Genomic DNA, 21,586 nt, shown 5'->3' on the forward strand with positions numbered 1-21,586 from the left:
TTCGCTCGTGCCTGAGCCTGAGTGTCACAGAGCAGCAGAAAGGGCTGCTTTTAACTGAAGGCGGGCAGAAAGCGGCTTTGTAACCCCACCGTGATGTGGTGACCTCCAGCTGCGCCTATTAACTAAGTTCGTGGCGAACAAACCTATGCAGAAAGAGGCTGCTGAGGCCACTCGGAGCAACCCTGGCTGCTGCTGCTGCCTGCAGCAGACACAGGGCAGCGTGTGAGGGCGTGCGGCTCTTTCTGTGACAGCTAAAACTGCGGTGTTGTTTTTCTCCAGCCTCATATACCAGCCAGGGAACGTGGCACAAACAGCTAAGCAGACAGTGAGAGGCTCAGCTGTAGAGATGAGGGAAACAGAAGGGACAGACACAATAACCAGCAGGTAACAAATTATGAAAGAGAAATCAAAGGTGGATGGAATCAGTCCGTAAATACAATAGCAAGCATTGCATAGGATGCGAACATGGGACACTCAATCAGCGGGGAAATGGGTTAAGAATCAAGGGATAGCAAATATAAGGCTGTGATGTGTTTTTTGCTGTGTGCTCTGCCTTGCAGGATGCCCGCTATGATAACTGCAAATTAAAACATTTTTACCTGAGATTTGGTCCCCCAAAAGTCATTCCATTCCATTATAGGACGTTTCTATTGTGCCCATCATTAATCATTACATCTCTGATGATACACCTTCTCCAATCATATTGAGCTGTATAATTACTAAAAAAAAACATGCTAAAATAGGTTTACAAAGTTAAGAAAAAAAAATATACAACTATTTCGCAAAAGGTAGTCTAAATGTACAGACATGAACGTGGAAATACGTAATATATAAAAAAAAAACATGCAAAGTACAGAACGCAGTGATTCCTAAAGAAAAGAGAGTACATAAAAATGTTAAAAGCTTGCGTGATTTCTTTCTAACGGCGAAGCCGTTACATTTCCCGTTGTGTGGCGGGTGGTGTCAGTGGTGTGCAGGCGGGAAGAGGGCCGGAGCAGGAGCACGCAGCGTCTACGGCCATCCCACCCTGGCAACGCCCGATCTCGTCCGATCTCGGAAGCTAAGCAGGGTCGGGCCTGGTTAGTACTTGGATGGGAGACCTCCTGGGAATACCGGGTGCTGTAGGCTTTTGCTGACGGGCTTTTGATGTTGGATGGTGGCGGCCGTCGTGACCGTGCGCGCGTCCGTGCCACTTGTGCCGGGTGGCGCTGGGGATGGCGGGCGTTGGGCGGCCTTCTGCTGGACCCGGGGCTCGCGGCTGATGCGCGCGGGTGCCACTGAGCGCCGGGGCGGCCCGTGGGCCGGGCTGTCCCGTGTGGCAGCGGCTGCAGCCTCGGGCTTTCGTGTGCTTGGGACTTCGGGCGCGGGGCTGCGGCGTTTGCTTTTGCTCTTGGTCCGGCGCGTCGGTCGGGCAGTGCGGTGTAGTGCCGGTGTTGACCCGCTGGGGGCGCTGTGTCGGTGCGTGAGCCCCGTTGGAGTTGGTTTGGGAGGCTGGGGAAGCACGTGTGACTTTGTGTGCGTGCCGTGCGGTGCTGTGGCGTGTGCGTGCGGTGCCGGGAGGCGTTCCGTGCCAGGGTTGTAAGTGGCGTAGGGTCAACGCGCGTTGGGTAGGGTGGATGTCGGGGGATGTGCGAAGGCGTGGGGAGGTTGGGTCCGGGTTGTACGGTTGTGTGGGTGACGTGCGGGGAATTGCGGGCAGCGTGGGGTCGCGTTGTGGTTGGCCGGCTTTGGGGCTGTGGCCCTTGTTTTCCCATGGTGGCGGGCGGTGGCGGTGGCGTGCAGCTGGCAAGAGGGCCGGAGCAGGAGCACGCAGCGTCTACGGCCATCCCACCCTGGCAACGCCCGATCTCGTCCGATCTCGGAAGCTAAGCAGGGTCGGGCCTGGTTAGTACTTGGATGGGAGACCTCCTGGGAATACCGGGTGCTGTAGGCTTTTGCTGACGGGCTTTTGTTGCCCTCCGCTCCCGCGCCGGCGGGCTGGCCGCGGGAGGCGTGAGCTTTTGTGTTTGGGGACAGCGTTCCGATATGCTGTTTTGTAGTCCCTACTGAGTTAGTGTCAATTTGGCCTTTTCTTCCTTGCCTCACTTCTTGATTCGCTCCTCTCCTTTTCCCTTTCTTCTCTCCACTGTCTCGTCTGGCTTTGCCTTCCATCACTGCAGCAGGCGCTTGTCTAATAGCCCACGTGTGCCTGCAAGGGACCGTGCCATGCTCTGGAGTGCCCACTGCCGGATCCCATCCCAGGTTCCCTGTGGGATCGCCCACTCGTTGTCAGTCTCCATTTTCACTCTCTTCTCAGTCTCTTGGGTTTACCCTGTTTCTCATCTTCCTTCCCAGCGTCCACCGACCTACTGTGGAGCTGCCGTACGCACCAAGTAGTGCCCTGGGAATATGCTCCGGGTGTAGCTCACTCAGGAGGGCATCGAGCTCTTCCCTGCAGGACATGGGGTCAGTGCTCGCTGAGCCGTTCTCCAACTGTGGGGGAAGATGTGTCACCCCCACCTCTGGTCATGCGCTCGTTTCGGTCCTTCACGGCCCGCAGGCCGCAGTCACAGCCCCTGGGCTGTGCTCTTCCCCCTCCAGTACATCTTCAGCAACATCTCCATGTCTAGGTGCCGTGCCCGCGGCCCAGCAACCATTCCCTGTCCCTCGGCCTCCTCTCTCTCTGTCTCTCTGTCTCTCTGTCTCTCTGTCTCTCTGTCTCTCTGGCTGTTCCTCCAAGCGCCTTCACCCAGCACCGCCTGCATTCCGCGCACCGGTTCCGGCCCTGGCTGTACCAACCTTTGCTGCCTGAAGCACGTGGTTTGCAGCAGCTGCGGTGCTCTCCCAGCTGCCTGCTTCTGGGGTGCTCACGCAGGAGCCGCAAAGCCACAGCCCTCTGCAAGCCAACGAGGTATTTGCGAGCGCTCCGAGCGGCAGGAAGGAATGGAGAGGCTTGGGCTGTGACGTGGGGGCAGGCGGAGGGGACTCACCCGGGGTCTCCATCACGCGTGGGGCAGCGTTGGGGTGCGGAGATCTTGAAGAAACAGCGGACACAGGTGCTCCAGTGGCTTCCTCCCGGCTGGGCACCGTGCTCCTCCTTGTCTGGGACCGCAGGGAGCTGCTCCGCAGCCGTGTCTGCCTCCCGCAGCCGGCCCAGCTCGGCCACACACGAGCTGCATTGCCACGTCCCACTGCACAACCCCAGCACGGCTGTGAGGGGCGGCGGGGCCATGAGGCACGGCGGAGCCCCATCCCGACGCGGGGCTCACCTCGGGACACGAGGCAGCGGGGGTGCCAGGCAGTGGACGGCCCTGGGACAGCCATGGCAGCAGATGAGCTCTGCGCCGTCCCCGCACTCTGCACACTCGTCGTCGTCGTCGTGCCGTGGGCAGGCATCCAGGGGCTCGCCGTCGGCAGCAGGATGCAGGCAGGCTGCAGGGCGTCTTGCCACGTGCTACCCCGTCACGTCACGTCCCATCACAGACACAATACCCTGACTGTATTTGGGACAGGGATCTCGTGCGCGCAGGCTGTTGTAGCCCATTGACGGCAGGGTGGCTGAGCCCCAGGCTGCCTGTAGTGGTCCAGTACAGAGGGATAGACCAGGCACACCATGATGGTGGCCCGTGATGATGTTGGGGTGGGGGGCGGTCGGTGTTTGAGTATGTTTGGAAGGGCGAGGAGGCGTGTGTGTGTTTGTGTGCGTGTGCGTGTGTGTGGCTGTGTGTGTGTGTGTGCGGGCGCGTGCGGTGCCGTGAAGAGGGCCGCTGCAGGGTTGCTAATGCCGTGGTGTCACGCTGACTTGGCTCGGGTGGGTGTTGTGGGATGTCGTAAGCCGTAGTCAGGGTGGATCCGGGATGTAGCGTTGGATGGTGAGGTGCGGGGAGTCGTGGATTCCGTTGGCTTGCGCCTTTTGTTGGTGGCTGAGGCGGCACTTTTCCCGTTGTGTGGCGGGTGGTGTCAGTGGTGTGCAGGCGGGAAGAGGGCCGGAGCAGGAGCACGCAGCGTCTACGGCCATCCCACCCTGGCAACGCCCGATCTCGTCCGATCTCGGAAGCTAAGCAGGGTCGGGCCTGGTTAGTACTTGGATGGGAGACCTCCTGGGAATACCGGGTGCTGTAGGCTTTTGCTGACGGGCTTTTGATGTTGGATGGTGGCGGCCGTCGTGACCGTGCGCGCGTCCGTGCCACTTGTGCCGGGTGGCGCTGGGGATGGCGGGCGTTGGGCGGCCTTCTGCTGGACCCGGGGCTCGCGGCTGATGCGCGCGGGTGCCACTGAGCGCCGGGGCGGCCCGTGGGCCGGGCTGTCCCGTGTGGCAGCGGCTGCAGCCTCGGGCTTTCGTGTGCTTGGGACTTCGGGCGCGGGGCTGCGGCGTTTGCTTTTGCTCTTGGTCCGGCGCGTCGGTCGGGCAGTGCGGTGTAGTGCCGGTGTTGACCCGCTGGGGGCGCTGTGTCGGTGCGTGAGCCCCGTTGGAGTTGGTTTGGGAGGCTGGGGAAGCACGTGTGACTTTGTGTGCGTGCCGTGCGGTGCTGTGGCGTGTGCGTGCGGTGCCGGGAGGCGTTCCGTGCCAGGGTTGTAAGTGGCGTAGGGTCAACGCGCGTTGGGTAGGGTGGATGTCGGGGGATGTGCGAAGGCGTGGGGAGGTTGGGTCCGGGTTGTACGGTTGTGTGGGTGACGTGCGGGGAATTGCGGGCAGCGTGGGGTCGCGTTGTGGTTGGCCGGCTTTGGGGCTGTGGCCCTTGTTTTCCCATGGTGGCGGGCGGTGGCGGTGGCGTGCAGCTGGCAAGAGGGCCGGAGCAGGAGCACGCAGCGTCTACGGCCATCCCACCCTGGCAACGCCCGATCTCGTCCGATCTCGGAAGCTAAGCAGGGTCGGGCCTGGTTAGTACTTGGATGGGAGACCTCCTGGGAATACCGGGTGCTGTAGGCTTTTGCTGACGGGCTTTTGTTGCCCTCCGCTCCCGCGCCGGCGGGCTGGCCGCGGGAGGCGTGAGCTTTTGTGTTTGGGGACAGCGTTCCGATATGCTGTTTTGTAGTCCCTACTGAGTTAGTGTCAATTTGGCCTTTTCTTCCTTGCCTCACTTCTTGATTCGCTCCTCTCCTTTTCCCTTTCTTCTCTCCACTGTCTCGTCTGGCTTTGCCTTCCATCACTGCAGCAGGCGCTTGTCTAATAGCCCACGTGTGCCTGCAAGGGACCGTGCCATGCTCTGGAGTGCCCACTGCCGGATCCCATCCCAGGTTCCCTGTGGGATCGCCCACTCGTTGTCAGTCTCCATTTTCACTCTCTTCTCAGTCTCTTGGGTTTACCCTGTTTCTCATCTTCCTTCCCAGCGTCCACCGACCTACTGTGGAGCTGCCGTACGCACCAAGTAGTGCCCTGGGAATATGCTCCGGGTGTAGCTCACTCAGGAGGGCATCGAGCTCTTCCCTGCAGGACATGGGGTCAGTGCTCGCTGAGCCGTTCTCCAACTGTGGGGGAAGATGTGTCACCCCCACCTCTGGTCATGCGCTCGTTTCGGTCCTTCACGGCCCGCAGGCCGCAGTCACAGCCCCTGGGCTGTGCTCTTCCCCCTCCAGTACATCTTCAGCAACATCTCCATGTCTAGGTGCCGTGCCCGCGGCCCAGCAACCATTCCCTGTCCCTCGGCCTCCTCTCTCTCTGTCTCTCTGTCTCTCTGTCTCTCTGTCTCTCTGTCTCTCTGTCTCTCTGGCTGTTCCTCCAAGCGCCTTCACCCAGCACCGCCTGCATTCCGCGCACCGGTTCCGGCCCTGGCTGTACCAACCTTTGCTGCCTGAAGCACGTGGTTTGCAGCAGCTGCGGTGCTCTCCCAGCTGCCTGCTTCTGGGGTGCTCACGCAGGAGCCGCAAAGCCACAGCCCTCTGCAAGCCAACGAGGTATTTGCGAGCGCTCCGAGCGGCAGGAAGGAATGGAGAGGCTTGGGCTGTGACGTGGGGGCAGGCGGAGGGGACTCACCCGGGGTCTCCATCACGCGTGGGGCAGCGTTGGGGTGCGGAGATCTTGAAGAAACAGCGGACACAGGTGCTCCAGTGGCTTCCTCCCGGCTGGGCACCGTGCTCCTCCTTGTCTGGGACCGCAGGGAGCTGCTCCGCAGCCGTGTCTGCCTCCCGCAGCCGGCCCAGCTCGGCCACACACGAGCTGCATTGCCACGTCCCACTGCACAACCCCAGCACGGCTGTGAGGGGCGGCGGGGCCATGAGGCACGGCGGAGCCCCATCCCGACGCGGGGCTCACCTCGGGACACGAGGCAGCGGGGGTGCCAGGCAGTGGACGGCCCTGGGACAGCCATGGCAGCAGATGAGCTCTGCGCCGTCCCCGCACTCTGCACACTCGTCGTCGTCGTCGTGCCGTGGGCAGGCATCCAGGGGCTCGCCGTCGGCAGCAGGATGCAGGCAGGCTGCAGGGCGTCTTGCCACGTGCTACCCCGTCACGTCACGTCCCATCACAGACACAATACCCTGACTGTATTTGGGACAGGGATCTCGTGCGCGCAGGCTGTTGTAGCCCATTGACGGCAGGGTGGCTGAGCCCCAGGCTGCCTGTAGTGGTCCAGTACAGAGGGATAGACCAGGCACACCATGATGGTGGCCCGTGATGATGTTGGGGTGGGGGGCGGTCGGTGTTTGAGTATGTTTGGAAGGGCGAGGAGGCGTGTGTGTGTTTGTGTGCGTGTGCGTGTGTGCGTGTGTGCGTGTGTGGTGTGTGTGTGCGGGCGCGTGCGGTGCCGTGAAGAGGGCCGCTGCAGGGTTGCTAATGCCGTGGTGTCACGCTGACTTGGCTCGGGTGGGTGTTGTGGGATGTCGTAAGCCGTAGTCAGGGTGGATCCGGGATGTAGCGTTGGATGGTGAGGTGCGGGGAGTCGTGGATTCCGTTGGCTTGCGCCTTTTGTTGGTGGCTGAGGCGGCACTTTTCCCGTTGTGTGGCGGGTGGTGTCAGTGGTGTGCAGGCGGGAAGAGGGCCGGAGCAGGAGCACACAGCGTCTATGGCCATCCCACCCTGGCAACGCCCGATCTCGTCCGATCTCGGAAGCTAAGCAGGGTCGGGCCTGGTTAGTACTTGGATGGGAGACCTCCTGGGAATACCGGGTGCTGTAGGCTTTTGCTGACGGGCTTTTGATGTTGGATGGTGGCGGCCGTCGTGACCGTGCGCGCGTCCGTGCCACTTGTGCCGGGTGGCGCTGGGGATGGCGGGCGTTGGGCGGCCTTCTGCTGGACCCGGGGCTCGCGGCTGATGCGCGCGGGTGCCACTGAGCGCCGGGGCGGCCCGTGGGCCGGGCTGTCCCGTGTGGCAGCGGCTGCAGCCTCGGGCTTTCGTGTGCTTGGGACTTCGGGCGCGGGGCTGCGGCGTTTGCTTTTGCTCTTGGTCCGGCGCGTCGGTCGGGCAGTGCGGTGTAGTGCCGGTGTTGACCCGCTGGGGGCGCTGTGTCGGTGCGTGAGCCCCGTTGGAGTTGGTTTGGGAGGCTGGGGAAGCACGTGTGACTTTGTGTGCGTGCCGTGCGGTGCTGTGGCGTGTGCGTGCGGTGCCTGGAGGCGTTCCGTGCCAGGGTTGTAAGTGGCGTAGGGTCAACGCGCGTTGGGTAGGGTGGATGTCGGGGGATGTGCGTAGGCGTGGGGAGGTTGGGTCCGGGTTGTACGGTTGTGTGGGTGACGTGCGGGGAATTGGCGGCAGCGTGGGGTCGCGTTGTGGTTGGCCGGCTTTGGGGCTGTGGCCCTTGTTTTCCCATGGTGGTCGCCGGTGGCGGTGGCGTGCAGCTGGCAAGCGGGCCGGAGCTGGAGCACGCATCGTCTACGGCCATCCCACCCTGGCAACGCCCGATCTCGTCCGATCTCGGAAGCTAAGCAGGGTCGGGCCTGGTTAGTACTTGGATGGGAGACCTCCTGGGAATACCGGGTGCTGTAGGCTTTTGCTGACGGGCTTTTGTTGCCCTCCGCTCCCGCGCCGGCGGGCTGGCCGCGGGAGGCGTGAGCTTTTGTGTTTGGGGACAGCGTTCCGATATGCTGTTTTGTAGTCCCTACTGAGTTAGTGTCAATTTGGCCTTTTCTTCCTTGCCTCACTTCTTGATTCGCTCCTCTCCTTTTCCCTTTCTTCTCTCCACTGTCTCGTCTGGCTTTGCCTTCCCTCACTGCAGCAGGCGCTTGTCAAATAGCCCACGTGTGCCTGCAAGGGACCGTGCCATGCTCTGGAGTGCCCACTGCCGGATCCCATCCCAGGTTCCCTGTGGGATCGCCCACTCGTTGTCAGTCTCCATTTTCACTCTCTTCTCAGTCTCTTGGGTTTACCCTGTTTCTCATCTTCCTTCCCAGTGTCCACCGACCTACTGTGGAGCTGCCGTACGCACCAAGTAGTGCCCTGGGAATATGCTCCGGGTGTAGCTCACTCAGGAGGGCATTCGAGCTCTTCCCTGCAGGACATGGGGTCAGTGGTCGCTGAGCCGTTCTCCAACTGTGGGGGAAGATGTGTCACCCCCACCTCTGGTCATGCGCTCGTTTCGGTCCTTCACGGCCCGCAGGCCGCAGTCACAGCCCCTGGGCTGTGCTCTTCCCCCTCCAGTACATCTTCAGCAACATCTCCATGTCTAGGTGCCGTGCCCGCGGCCCAGCAACCATTCCCTGTCCCTCGGCCTCCCTCTCTCTCTCTCTCTCTGTCTCTGTCTCTCTGTCTCTCTGTCTCTCTGTCTCTCTGTCTCTCTGTCTCTCTGGCTGTTCCTCCAAGCGCCTTCACCCAGCACCGCCTGCATTCCGCGCACCGGTTCCGGCCCTGGCTGTACCAACCTTTGCTGCCTGAAGCACGTGGTTTGCAGCAGCTGCGGTGCTCTCCCAGCTGCCTGCTTCTGGGGTGCTCACGCAGGAGCCGCAAAGCCACAGCCCTCTGCAAGCCAACGAGGTATTTGCGAGCGCTCCGAGCGGCAGGAAGGAATGGAGAGGCTTGGGCTGTGACGTGGGGGCAGGCGGAGGGGACTCACCCGGGGTCTCCATCACGCGTGGGGCAGCGTTGGGGTGCGGAGATCTTGAAGAAACAGCGGACACAGGTGCTCCAGTGGCTTCCTCCCGGCTGGGCACCGTGCTCCTCCTTGTCTGGGACCGCAGGGAGCTGCTCCGCAGCCGTGTCTGCCTCCCGCAGCCGGCCCAGCTCGGCCACACACGAGCTGCATTGCCACGTCCCACTGCACAACCCCAGCACGGCTGTGAGGGGCGGCGGGGCCATGAGGCACGGCGGAGCCCCATCCCGACGCGGGGCTCACCTCGGGACACGAGGCAGCGGGGGTGCCAGGCAGTGGACGGCCCTGGGACAGCCATGGCAGCAGATGAGCTCTGCGCCGTCCCCGCACTCTGCACACTCGTCGTCGTCGTCGTGCCGTGGGCAGGCATCCAGGGGCTCGCCGTCGGCAGCAGGATGCAGGCAGGCTGCAGGGCGTCTTGCCACGTGCTACCCCGTCACGTCACGTCCCATCACAGACACAATACCCTGACTGTATTTGGGACAGGGATCTCGTGCGCGCAGGCTGTTGTAGCCCATTGACGGCAGGGTGGCTGAGCCCCAGGCTGCCTGTAGTGGTCCAGTACAGAGGGATAGACCAGGCACACCATGATGGTGGCCCGTGATGATGTTGGGGTGGGGGGCGGTCGGTGTTTGAGTATGTTTGGAAGGGCGAGGAGGCGTGTGTGTGTTTGTGTGCGTGTGCGTGTGTGCGTGTGTGCGTGTGTGTGTGTGTGTGCGGGCGCGTGCGGTGCCGTGAAGAGGGCCGCTGCAGGGTTGCTAATGCCGTGGTGTCACGCTGACTTGGCTCGGGTGGGTGTTGTGGGATGTCGTAAGCCGTAGTCAGGGTGGATCCGGGATGTAGCGTTGGATGGTGAGGTGCGGGGAGTCGTGGATTCCGTTGGCTTGCGCCTTTTGTTGGTGGCTGAGGCGGCACTTTTCCCGTTGTGTGGCGGGTGGTGTCAGTGGTGTGCAGGCGGGAAGAGGGCCGGAGCAGGAGCACGCAGCGTCTACGGCCATCCCACCCTGGCAACGCCCGATCTCGTCCGATCTCGGAAGCTAAGCAGGGTCGGGCCTGGTTAGTACTTGGATGGGAGACCTCCTGGGAATACCGGGTGCTGTAGGCTTTTGCTGACGGGCTTTTGATGTTGGATGGTGGCGGCCGTCGTGACCGTGCGCGCGTCCGTGCCACTTGTGCCGGGTGGCGCTGGGGATGGCGGGCGTTGGGCGGCCTTCTGCTGGACCCGGGGCTCGCGGCTGATGCGCGCGGGTGCCACTGAGCGCCGGGGCGGCCCGTGGGCCGGGCTGTCCCGTGTGGCAGCGGCTGCAGCCTCGGGCTTTCGTGTGCTTGGGACTTCGGGCGCGGGGCTGCGGCGTTTGCTTTTGCTCTTGGTCCGGCGCGTCGGTCGGGCAGTGCGGTGTAGTGCCGGTGTTGACCCGCTGGGGGCGCTGTGTCGGTGCGTGAGCCCCGTTGGAGTTGGTTTGGGAGGCTGGGGAAGCACGTGTGACTTTGTGTGCATGTGTGCGTGCCGTGCGGTGCTGTGGCGTGTGCGTGCGGTGCCGGGAGGCGTTCCGTGCCAGGGTTGTAAGTGGCGTAGGGTCAACGCGCGTTGGGTAGGGTGGATGTCGGGGGATGTGCGAAGGCGTGGGGAGGTTGGGTCCGGGTTGTACGGTTGTGTGGGTGACGTGCGGGGAATTGCGGGCAGCGTGGGGTCGCGTTGTGGTTGGCCGGCTTTGGGGCTGTGGCCCTTGTTTTCCCATGGTGGCGGGCGGTGGCGGTGGCGTGCAGCTGGCAAGAGGGCCGGAGCAGGAGCACGCAGCGTCTACGGCCATCCCACCCTGGCAACGCCCGATCTCGTCCGATCTCGGAAGCTAAGCAGGGTCGGGCCTGGTTAGTACTTGGATGGGAGACCTCCTGGGAATACCGGGTGCTGTAGGCTTTTGCTGACGGGCTTTTGTTGCCCTCCGCTCCCGCGCCGGCGGGCTGGCCGCGGGAGGCGTGAGCTTTTGTGTTTGGGGACAGCGTTCCGATATGCTGTTTTGTAGTCCCTACTGAGTTAGTGTCAATTTGGCCTTTTCTTCCTTGCCTCACTTCTTGATTCGCTCCTCTCCTTTTCCCTTTCTTCTCTCCACTGTCTCGTCTGGCTTTGCCTTCCATCACTGCAGCAGGCGCTTGTCTAATAGCCCACGTGTGCCTGCAAGGGACCGTGCCATGCTCTGGAGTGCCCACTGCCGGATCCCATCCCAGGTTCCCTGTGGGATCGCCCACTCGTTGTCAGTCTCCATTTTCACTCTCTTCTCAGTCTCTTGGGTTTACCCTGTTTCTCATCTTCCTTCCCAGCGTCCACCGACCTACTGTGGAGCTGCCGTACGCACCAAGTAGTGCCCTGGGAATATGCTCCGGGTGTAGCTCACTCAGGAGGGCATTTGAGCTCTTCCCTGCAGGACATGGGGTCAGTGCTCGCTGAGCCGTTCTCCAACTGTGGGGGAAGATGTGTCACCCCCACCTCTGGTCATGCGCTCGTTTCGGTCCTTCACGGCCCGCAGGCCGCAGTCACAGCCCCTGGGCTGTGCTCTTCCCCCTCCAGTACATCTTCAGCAACATCTCCATGTCTAGGTGCCGTGCCCGCGGCCCAGCAACCATTCCCTGTCCCTCGGCCTCCTCTCTCTCTGTCTCTCTGTCTCTCTGTCTCTCTGTCTCTCTGTCTCTCTGGCTGTTCCTCCAAGCGCCTTCACCCAGCACCGCCTGCATTCCGCGCACCGGTTCCGGCCCTGGCTGTACCAACCTTTGCTGCCTGAAGCACGTGGTTTGCAGCAGCTGCGGTGCTCTCCCAGCTGCCTGCTTCTGGGGTGCTCACGCAGGAGCCGCAAAGCCACAGCCCTCTGCAAGCCAACGAGGTATTTGCGAGCGCTCCGAGCGGCAGGAAGGAATGGAGAGGCTTGGGCTGTGACGTGGGGGCAGGCGGAGGGGACTCACCCGGGGTCTCCATCACGCGTGGGGCAGCGTTGGGGTGCGGAGATCTTGAAGAAACAGCGGACACAGGTGCTCCAGTGGCTTCCTCCCGGCTGGGCACCGTGCTCCTCCTTGTCTGGGACCGCAGGGAGCTGCTCCGCAGCCGTGTCTGCCTCCCGCAGCCGGCCCAGCTCGGCCACACACGAGCTGCATTGCCACGTCCCACTGCACAACCCCAGCACGGCTGTGAGGGGCGGCGGGGCCATGAGGCACGGCGGAGCCCCATCCCGACGCGGGGCTCACCTCGGGACACGAGGCAGCGGGGGTGCCAGGCAGTGGACGGCCCTGGGACAGCCATGGCAGCAGATGAGCTCTGCGCCGTCCCCGCACTCTGCACACTCGTCGTCGTCGTCGTGCCGTGGGCAGGCATCCAGGGGCTCGCCGTCGGCAGCAGGATGCAGGCAGGCTGCAGGGCGTCTTGCCACGTGCTACCCCGTCACGTCACGTCCCATCACAGACACAATACCCTGACTGTATTTGGGACAGGGATCTCGTGCGCGCAGGCTGTTGTAGCCCATTGACGGCAGGGTGGCTGAGCCCCAGGCTGCCTGTAGTGGTCCAGTACAGAGGGATAGACCAGGCACACCATGATGGTGGCCCGTGATGATGTTGGGGTGGGGGCGGTCGGTGTTTGAGTATGTTTGGAAGGGCGAGGAGGCGTGTGTGTGTTGTGTGTGTGCGTGTGCGTGTGTGCGTGTGTGTGTGTGTGTGCGGGCGCGTGCGGTGCCGTGAAGAGGGCCGCTGCAGGGTTGCTAATGCCGTGGTGTCACGCTGACTTGGCTCGGGTGGGTGTTGTGGGATGTCGTAAGCCGTAGTCAGGGTGGATCCGGGATGTAGCGTTGGATGGTGAGGTGCGGGGAGTCGTGGATTCCGTTGGCTTGCGCCTTTTGTTGGTGGCTGAGGCGGCACTTTTCCCGTTGTGTGGCGGGTGGTGTCAGTGGTGTGCAGGCGGGAAGAGGGCCGGAGCAGGAGCACGCAGCGTCTACGGCCATCCCACCCTGGCAACGCCCGATCTCGTCCGATCTCGGAAGCTAAGCAGGGTCGGGCCTGGTTAGTACTTGGATGGGAGACCTCCTGGGAATACCGGGTGCTGTAGGCTTTTGCTGACGGGCTTTTGATGTTGGATGGTGGCGGCCGTCGTGACCGTGCGCGCGTCCGTGCCACTTGTGCCGGGTGGCGCTGGGGATGGCGGGCGTTGGGCGGCCTTCTGCTGGACCCGGGGCTCGCGGCTGATGCGCGCGGGTGCCACTGAGCGCCGGGGCGGCCCGTGGGCCGGGCTGTCCCGTGTGGCAGCGGCTGCAGCCTCGGGCTTTCGTGTGCTTGGGACTTCGGGCGCGGGGCTGCGGCGTTTGCTTTTGCTCTTGGTCCGGCGCGTCGGTCGGGCAGTGCGGTGTAGTGCCGGTGTTGACCCGCTGGGGGCGCTGTGTCGGTGCGTGAGCCCCGTTGGAGTTGGTTTGGGAGGCTGGGGAAGCACGTGTGACTTTGTGTGCATGTGTGCGTGCCGTGCGGTGCTGTGGCGTGTGCGTGCGGTGCCGGGAGGCGTTCCGTGCCAGGGTTGTAAGTGGCGTAGGGTCAACGCGCGTTGGGTAGGGTGGATGTCGGGGGATGTGCGAAGGCGTGGGGAGGTTGGGTCCGGGTTGTACGGTTGTGTGGGTGACGTGCGGGGAATTGCGGGCAGCGTGGGGTCGCGTTGTGGTTGGCCGGCTTTGGGGCTGTGGCCCTTGTTTTCCCATGGTGGCGGGCGGTGGCGGTGGCGTGCAGCTGGCAAGAGGGCCGGAGCAGGAGCACGCAGCGTCTACGGCCATCCCACCCTGGCAACGCCCGATCTCGTCCGATCTCGGAAGCTAAGCAGGGTCGGGCCTGGTTAGTACTTGGATGGGAGACCTCCTGGGAATACCGGGTGCTGTAGGCTTTTGCTGACGGGCTTTTGTTGCCCTCCGCTCCCGCGCCGGCGGGCTGGCCGCGGGAGGCGTGAGCTTTTGTGTTTGGGGACAGCGTTCCGATATGCTGTTTTGTAGTCCCTACTGAGTTAGTGTCAATTTGGCCTTTTCTTCCTTGCCTCACTTCTTGATTCGCTCCTCTCCTTTTCCCTTTCTTCTCTCCACTGTCTCGTCTGGCTTTGCCTTCCATCACTGCAGCAGGCGCTTGTCTAATAGCCCACGTGTGCCTGCAAGGGACCGTGCCATGCTCTGGAGTGCCCACTGCCGGATCCCATCCCAGGTTCCCTGTGGGATCGCCCACTCGTTGTCAGTCTCCATTTTCACTCTCTTCTCAGTCTCTTGGGTTTACCCTGTTTCTCATCTTCCTTCCCAGCGTCCACCGACCTACTGTGGAGCTGCCGTACGCACCAAGTAGTGCCCTGGGAATATGCTCCGGGTGTAGCTCACTCAGGAGGGCATTGAGCTCTTCCCTGCAGGACATGGGGTCAGTGCTCGCTGAGCCGTTCTCCAACTGTGGGGGAAGATGTGTCACCCCCACCTCTGGTCATGCGCTCGTTTCGGTCCTTCACGGCCCGCAGGCCGCAGTCACAGCCCCTGGGCTGTGCTCTTCCCCCTCCAGTACATCTTCAGCAACATCTCCATGTCTAGGTGCCGTGCCCGCGGCCCAGCAACCATTCCCTGTCCCTCGGCCTCCTCTCTCTCTGTCTCTCTGTCTCTCTGTCTCTCTCTGTCTCTCTGTCTCTCTGGCTGTTCCTCCAAGCGCCTTCACCCAGCACCGCCTGCATTCCGCGCACCGGTTCCGGCCCTGGCTGTACCAACCTTTGCTGCCTGAAGCACGTGGTTTGCAGCAGCTGCGGTGCTCTCCCAGCTGCCTGCTTCTGGGGTGCTCACGCAGGAGCCGCAAAGCCACAGCCCTCTGCAAGCCAACGAGGTATTTGCGAGCGCTCCGAGCGGCAGGAAGGAATGGAGAGGCTTGGGCTGTGACGTGGGGGCAGGCGGAGGGGACTCACCCGGGGTCTCCATCACGCGTGGGGCAGCGTTGGGGTGCGGAGATCTTGAAGAAACAGCGGACACAGGTGCTCCAGTGGCTTCCTCCCGGCTGGGCACCGTGCTCCTCCTTGTCTGGGACCGCAGGGAGCTGCTCCGCAGCCGTGTCTGCCTCCCGCAGCCGGCCCAGCTCGGCCACACACGAGCTGCATTGCCACGTCCCACTGCACAACCCCAGCACGGCTGTGAGGGGCGGCGGGGCCATGAGGCACGGCGGAGCCCCATCCCGACGCGGGGCTCACCTCGGGACACGAGGCAGCGGGGGTGCCAGGCAGTGGACGGCCCTGGGATAGCCATGGCAGCAGATGAGCTCTGCGCCGTCCCCGCACTCTGCACACTCGTCGTCGTCGTCGTGCCGTGGGCAGGCATCCAGGGGCTCGCCGTCGGCAGCAGGATGCAGGCAGGCTGCAGGGCGTCTTGCCACGTGCTACCCCGTCACGTCACGTCCCATCACAGACACAATACCCTGACTGTATTTGGGACAGGGATCTCGTGCGCGCAGGCTGTTGTAGCCCATTGACGGCAGGGTGGCTGAGCCCCAGGCTGCCTGTAGTGGTCCAGTACAGAGGGATAGACCAGGCACACCATGATGGTGGCCCGTGATGATGTTGGGTGGGGGGCGGTCGGTGTTTGAGTATGTTTGGAAGGGCGAGGAGGCGTGTGTGTGTTTTGGTGCGTGTGCGTGTGCGTGTGTTGCGCGTGTGTGTGTGTGTGTGCGGGCGCGTGCGGTGCCGTGAAGAGGGCCGCTGCAGGGTTGCTAATGCCGTGGTGTCACGCTGGCTTGGCTCGGGTGGGTGTTGTGGGATGTCGTAAGCCGTAGTCAGGGTGGATCCGGGATGTAGCGTTGGATGGTGAGGTGCGGGGAGTCGTGGATTCCGTTGGCTTGCGCCTTTTGTTGGTGGCTGAGGCGGCACTTTTCCCGTTGTGTGGCGGGTGGTGTCAGTGGTGTGCAGGCGGGAAGAGGGCCGGAGCAGGAGCACGCAGCGTCTACGGCCATCCCACCCTGGCAACGCCCGATCTCGTCCGATCTCGGAAGCTAAGCAGGGTCGGGCCTGGTTAGTACTTGGATGGGAGACCTCCTGGGAATACCGGGTGCTGTAGGCTTTTGCTGACGGGCTTTTGATGTTGGATGGTGGCGGCCGTCGTGACCGTGCGCGCGTCCGTGCCACTTGTGCCGGGTGGCGCTGGGGATGGCGGGCGTTGGGCGGCCTTCTGCTGGACCCGGGGCTCGCGGCTGATGCGCGCGGGTGCCACTGAGCGCCGGGGCGGCCCGTGGGCCGGGCTGTCCCGTGTGGCAGCGGCTGCAGCCTCGGGCTTTCGTGTGCTTGGGACTTCGGGCGCGGGGCTGCGGCGTTTGCTTTTGCTCTTGGTCCGGCGCGTCGGTCGGGCAGTGCGGTGTAGTGCCGGTGTTGGCCCGCTGGGGGCGCTGTGTCGGTGCGTGAGCCCCGTTGGAGTTGGTTTGGGAGGCTGGGGAAGCACGTGTGACTTTGTGTGCATGTGTGCGTGCCGTGCGGTGCTGTGGCGTGTGCGTGCGGTGCCGGGAGGCGTTCCGTGCCAGGGTTGTAAGTGGCGTAGGGTCAACGCGCGTTGGGTAGGGTGGATGTCGGGGGATGTGCGAAGGCGTGGGGAGGTTGGGTCCGGGTTGTACGGTTGTGTGGGTGACGTGCGGGGAATTGCGGGCAGCGTGGGGTCGCGTTGTGGTTGGCCGGCTTTGGGGCTGTGGCCCTTGTTTTCCCATGGTGGCGGGCGGTGGCGGTGGCGTGCAGCTGGCAAGAGGGCCGGAGCAGGAGCACGCAGCGTCTACGGCCATCCCACCCTGGCAACGCCCGATCTCGTCCGATCTCGGAAGCTAAGCAGGGTCGGGCCTGGTTAGTACTTGGATGGGAGACCTCCTGGGAATACCGGGTGCTGTAGGCTTTTGCTGACGGGCTTTTGTTGCCCTCCGCTCCCGCGCCGGCGGGCTGGCCGCGGGAGGCGTGAGCTTTTGTGTTTGGGGACAGCGTTCCGATATGCTGTTTTGTAGTCCCTACTGAGTTAGTGTCAATTTGGCCTTTTCTTCCTTGCCTCACTTCTTGATTCGCTCCTCTCCTTTTCCCTTTCTTCTCTCCACTGTCTCGTCTGGCTTTGCCTTCCATCACTGCAGCAGGCGCTTGTCTAATAGCCCACGTGTGCCTGCAAGGGACCGTGCCATGCTCTGGAGTGCCCACTGCCGGATCCCATCCCAGGTTCCCTGTGGGATCGCCCACTCGTTGTCAGTCTCCATTTTTACTCTCTTCTCAGTCTCTTGGGTTTACCCTGTTTCTCATCTTCCTTCCCAGCGTCCACCGACCTACTGTGGAGCTGCCGTACGCACCAAGTAGTGCCCTGGGAATATGCTCCGGGTGTAGCTCACTCAGGAGGGCATCGAGCTCTTCCCTGCAGGACATGGGGTCAGTGCTCGCTGAGCCGTTCTCCAACTGTGGGGGAAGATGTGTCACCCCCACCTCTGGTCATGCGCTCGTTTCGGTCCTTCACGGCCCGCAGGCCGCAGTCACAGCCCCTGGGCTGTGTTCTTCCCCCTCCAGTACAGCTTCAGCAACATCTCCATGTCTAGGTGCCGTGCCCGCGGCCCAGCAACCATTCCCTGTCCCTCGGCCTCCTCTCTCTCTGTCTCTCTCTCTCTCTGTCTCTCTGTCTCTCTGTCTCTCTGTCTCTCTGGCTGTTCCTCCAAGCGCCTTCACCCAGCACCGCCTGCATTCTGCGCACCGGTTCCAGCCCTGGCTGTACCAACCTTTGCTGCCTGAAGCATGTGGTTTGCAGCAGCTGCGGTGCTCTCCCAGCTGCCTGCTTCTGGGGTGCTCACGCAGGAGCCGCAAAGCCACAGCCCTCTGCAAGCCAACGAGGTATTTGCGAGCGCTCCGAGCGGCAGGAAGGAATGGAGAGGCTTGGGCTGTGACGTGGGGGCAGGCGGAGGGGACTCACCCGGGGTCTCCATCACGCGTGGGGCAGCGTTGGGGTGCGGAGATCTTGAAGAAACAGCGGACACAGGTGCTCCAGTGGCTTCCTCCCGGCTGGGCACCGTGCTCCTCCTTGTCTGGGACCGCAGGGAGCTGCTCCGCAGCCGTGTCTGCCTCCCGCAGCCGGCCCAGCTCGGCCACACACGAGCTGCATTGCCACGTCCCACTGCACAACCCCAGCACGGCTGTGAGGGGCGGCGGGGCCATGAGGCACGGCGGAGCCCCATCCCGACGCGGGGCTCACCTCGGGACACGAGGCAGCGGGGTTGCCAGGCAGTGGACGGCCCTGGGACAGCCATGGCAGCAGATGAGCTCTGCGCCGTCCCCGCACTCTGCACACTCGTCGTCGTCGTCGTGCCGTGGGCAGGCATCCAGGGGCTCGCCGTCGGCAGCAGGATGCAGGCAGGCTGCAGGGCGTCTTGCCACGTGCTACCCCGTCACGTCACGTCCCATCACAGACACAATACCCTGACTGTATTTGGGACAGGGATCTCGTGCGCGCAGGCTGTTGTAGCCCATTGACGGCAGGGTGGCTGAGCCCCAGGCTGCCTGTAGTGGTCCAGTACAGAGGGATAGACCAGGCACACCATGATGGTGGCCCGTGATGATGTTGGGGTGGGGGGCGGTCGGTGTTTGAGTATGTTTGGAAGGGCGAGGAGGCGTGTGTGTGTTTGTGTGCGTGTGCGTGTGTGCGTGTGTGTGTGTGTGTGCGGGCGCGTGCGGTGCCGTGAAGAGGGCCGCTGCAGGGTTGCTAATGCCGTGGTGTCACGCTGACTTGGCTCGGGTGGGTGTTGTGGGATGTCGTAAGCCGTAGTCAGGGTGGATCCGGGATGTAGCGTTGGATGGTGAGGTGCGGGGAGTCGTGGATTCCGTTGGCTTGCGCCTTTTGTTGGTGGCTGAGGCGGCACTTTTCCCGTTGTGTGGCGGGTGGTGTCAGTGGTGTGCAGGCGGGAAGAGGGCCGGAGCAGGAGCACGCAGCGTCTACGGCCATCCCACCCTGGCAACGCCCGATCTCGTCCGATCTCGGAAGCTAAGCAGGGTCGGGCCTGGTTAGTACTTGGATGGGAGACCTCCTGGGAATACCGGGTGCTGTAGGCTTTTGCTGACGGGCTTTTGATGTTGGATGGTGGCGGCCGTCGTGACCGTGCGCGCGTCCGTGCCACTTGTGCCGGGTGGCGCTGGGGATGGCGGGCGTTGGGCGGCCTTCTGCTGGACCCGGGGCTCGCGGCTGATGCGCGCGGGTGCCACTGAGCGCCGGGGCGGCCCGTGGGCCGGGCTGTCCCGTGTGGCAGCGGCTGCAGCCTCGGGCTTTCGTGTGCTTGGGACTTCGGGCGCGGGGCTGCGGCGTTTGCTTTTGCTCTTGGTCCGGCGCGTCGGTCGGGCAGTGCGGTGTAGTGCCGGTGTTGGCCCGCTGGGGGCGCTGTGTCGGTGCGTGAGCCCCGTTGGAGTTGGTTTGGGAGGCTGGGGAAGCACGTGTGACTTTGTGTGCATGTGTGCGTGCCGTGCGGTGCTGTGGCGTGTGCGTGCGGTGCCGGGAGGCGTTCCGTGCCAGGGTTGTAAGTGGCGTAGGGTCAACGCGCGTTGGGTAGGGTGGATGTCGGGGGATGTGCGAAGGCGTGGGGAGGTTGGGTCCGGGTTGTACGGTTGTGTGGGTGACGTGCGGGGAATTGCGGGCAGCGTGGGGTCGCGTTGTGGTTGGCCGGCTTTGGGGCTGTGGCCCTTGTTTTCCCATGGTGGCGGGCGGTGGCGGTGGCGTGCAGCTGGCAAGAGGGCCGGAGCAGGAGCACGCAGCGTCTACGGCCATCCCACCCTGGCAACGCCCGATCTCGTCCGATCTCGGAAGCTAAGCAGGGTCGGGCCTGGTTAGTACTTGGATGGGAGACCTCCTGGGAATACCGGGTGCTGTAGGCTTTTGCTGACGGGCTTTTGTTGCCCTCCGCTCCCGCGCCGGCGGGCTGGCCGCGGGAGGCGTGAGCTTTTGTGTTTGGGGACAGCGTTCCGATATGCTGTTTTGTAGTCCCTACTGAGTTAGTGTCAATTTGGCCTTTTCTTCCTTGCCTCACTTCTTGATTCGCTCCTCTCCTTTTCCCTTTCTTCTCTCCACTGTCTCGTCTGGCTTTGCCTTCCATCACTGCAGCAGGCGCTTGTCTAATAGCCCACGTGTGCCTGCAAGGGACCGTGCCATGCTCTGGAGTGCCCACTGCCGGATCCCATCCCAGGTTCCCTGTGGGATCGCCCACTCGTTGTCAGTCTCCATTTTTACTCTCTTCTCAGTCTCTTGGGTTTACCCTGTTTCTCATCTTCCTTCCCAGCGTCCACCGACCTACTGTGGAGCTGCCGTACGCACCAAGTAGTGCCCTGGGAATATGCTCCGGGTGTAGCTCACTCAGGAGGGCATCGAGCTCTTCCCTGCAGGACATGGGGTCAGTGCTCGCTGAGCCGTTCTCCAACTGTGGGGGAAGATGTGTCACCCCCACCTCTGGTCATGCGCTCGTTTCGGTCCTTCACGGCCCGCAGGCCGCAGTCACAGCCCCTGGGCTGTGTTCTTCCCCCTCCAGTACAGCTTCAGCAACATCTCCATGTCTAGGTGCCGTGCCCGCGGCCCAGCAACCATTCCCTGTCCCTCGGCCTCCTCTCTCTCTGTCTCTCTCTCTCTCTGTCTCTCTGTCTCTCTGTCTCTCTGTCTCTCTGGCTGTTCCTCCAAGCGCCTTCACCCAGCACCGCCTGCATTCTGCGCACCGGTTCCAGCCCTGGCTGTACCAACCTTTGCTGCCTGAAGCATGTGGTTTGCAGCAGCTGCGGTGCTCTCCCAGCTGCCTGCTTCTGGGGTGCTCACGCAGGAGCCGCAAAGCCACAGCCCTCTGCAAGCCAACGAGGTATTTGCGAGCGCTCCGAGCGGCAGGAAGGAATGGAGAGGCTTGGGCTGTGACGTGGGGGCAGGCGGAGGGGACTCACCCGGGGTCTCCATCACGCGTGGGGCAGCGTTGGGGTGCGGAGATCTTGAAGAAACAGCGGACACAGGTGCTCCAGTGGCTTCCTCCCGGCTGGGCACCGTGCTCCTCCTTGTCTGGGACCGCAGGGAGCTGCTCCGCAGCCGTGTCTGCCTCCCGCAGCCGGCCCAGCTCGGCCACACACGAGCTGCATTGCCACGTCCCACTGCACAACCCCAGCACGGCTGTGAGGGGCGGCGGGGCCATGAGGCACGGCGGAGCCCCATCCCGACGCGGGGCTCACCTCGGGACACGAGGCAGCGGGGTTGCCAGGCAGTGGACGGCCCTGGGACAGCCATGGCAGCAGATGAGCTCTGCGCCGTCCCCGCACTCTGCACACTCGTCGTCGTCGTCGTGCCGTGGGCAGGCATCCAGGGGCTCGCCGTCGGCAGCAGGATGCAGGCAGGCTGCAGGGCGTCTTGCCACGTGCTACCCCGTCACGTCACGTCCCATCACAGACACAATACCCTGACTGTATTTGGGACAGGGATCTCGTGCGCGCAGGCTGTTGTAGCCCATTGACGGCAGGGTGGCTGAGCCCCAGGCTGCCTGTAGTGGTCCAGTACAGAGGGATAGACCAGGCACACCATGATGGTGGCCCGTGATGATGTTGGGGTGGGGGGCGG

At 63.3% G+C, this 21,586-nt stretch overlaps 14 non-coding genes and 1 pseudogene across 14 annotated transcripts; all 15 read left to right on the forward strand.

Annotated features, from left to right (window-relative positions):
- The first annotated feature begins 1,009 nt into the window (after positions 1-1,009).
- LOC116217063 (5S ribosomal RNA) lies at positions 1,010-1,128 on the forward strand. The gene has a single exon (XR_004160990.1). It is a non-coding gene; the product is annotated as a 5S ribosomal RNA (ribosomal RNA).
- Positions 1,129-1,814: 686 nt separating this feature from the next.
- Positions 1,815-1,933, forward strand: LOC116217771 (5S ribosomal RNA). The gene has a single exon (XR_004162484.1). It is a non-coding gene; the product is annotated as a 5S ribosomal RNA (ribosomal RNA).
- A 2,052-nt stretch (positions 1,934-3,985) lies between these two features.
- On the forward strand, positions 3,986-4,104 carry LOC116217855 (5S ribosomal RNA). The gene has a single exon (XR_004162569.1). It is a non-coding gene; the product is annotated as a 5S ribosomal RNA (ribosomal RNA).
- Positions 4,105-4,790: 686 nt separating this feature from the next.
- Positions 4,791-4,909, forward strand: LOC146543593 (5S ribosomal RNA). Its single transcript, XR_014885741.1, has one exon. It is a non-coding gene; the product is annotated as a 5S ribosomal RNA (ribosomal RNA).
- A 2,067-nt stretch (positions 4,910-6,976) lies between these two features.
- On the forward strand, positions 6,977-7,095 carry LOC116217704 (5S ribosomal RNA). The gene has a single exon (XR_004162389.2). It is a non-coding gene; the product is annotated as a 5S ribosomal RNA (ribosomal RNA).
- Positions 7,096-7,781: 686 nt separating this feature from the next.
- LOC146543594 (5S ribosomal RNA) lies at positions 7,782-7,900 on the forward strand. The gene has a single exon (XR_014885732.1). It is a non-coding gene; the product is annotated as a 5S ribosomal RNA (ribosomal RNA).
- A 2,082-nt stretch (positions 7,901-9,982) lies between these two features.
- On the forward strand, positions 9,983-10,101 carry LOC116217734 (5S ribosomal RNA). The gene has a single exon (XR_004162414.1). It is a non-coding gene; the product is annotated as a 5S ribosomal RNA (ribosomal RNA).
- A 694-nt stretch (positions 10,102-10,795) lies between these two features.
- On the forward strand, positions 10,796-10,914 carry LOC116217742 (5S ribosomal RNA). Its single transcript, XR_004162421.1, has one exon. It is a non-coding gene; the product is annotated as a 5S ribosomal RNA (ribosomal RNA).
- A 2,053-nt stretch (positions 10,915-12,967) lies between these two features.
- On the forward strand, positions 12,968-13,086 carry LOC146543595 (5S ribosomal RNA). The gene has a single exon (XR_014885733.1). It is a non-coding gene; the product is annotated as a 5S ribosomal RNA (ribosomal RNA).
- A 694-nt stretch (positions 13,087-13,780) lies between these two features.
- On the forward strand, positions 13,781-13,899 carry LOC146543596 (5S ribosomal RNA). The gene has a single exon (XR_014885734.1). It is a non-coding gene; the product is annotated as a 5S ribosomal RNA (ribosomal RNA).
- Positions 13,900-14,395: 496 nt separating this feature from the next.
- On the forward strand, positions 14,396-15,580 carry LOC146543597 (uncharacterized; annotated as a pseudogene).
- A 379-nt stretch (positions 15,581-15,959) lies between these two features.
- Positions 15,960-16,078, forward strand: LOC146543598 (5S ribosomal RNA). The gene has a single exon (XR_014885735.1). It is a non-coding gene; the product is annotated as a 5S ribosomal RNA (ribosomal RNA).
- Positions 16,079-16,772: 694 nt separating this feature from the next.
- LOC146543599 (5S ribosomal RNA) lies at positions 16,773-16,891 on the forward strand. The gene has a single exon (XR_014885736.1). It is a non-coding gene; the product is annotated as a 5S ribosomal RNA (ribosomal RNA).
- Positions 16,892-18,949: 2,058 nt separating this feature from the next.
- LOC146543600 (5S ribosomal RNA) lies at positions 18,950-19,068 on the forward strand. The gene has a single exon (XR_014885737.1). It is a non-coding gene; the product is annotated as a 5S ribosomal RNA (ribosomal RNA).
- A 694-nt stretch (positions 19,069-19,762) lies between these two features.
- On the forward strand, positions 19,763-19,881 carry LOC146543601 (5S ribosomal RNA). Its single transcript, XR_014885738.1, has one exon. It is a non-coding gene; the product is annotated as a 5S ribosomal RNA (ribosomal RNA).
- Positions 19,882-21,586: the final 1,705 nt, after the last annotated feature.

Source organism: Meleagris gallopavo, chromosome 11, assembly GCF_905368555.1.
Source record: "Meleagris gallopavo chromosome 11, MGAL_WU_HG_1.1, whole genome shotgun sequence".
NCBI lineage: Eukaryota > Metazoa > Chordata > Aves > Galliformes > Phasianidae > Meleagris > Meleagris gallopavo.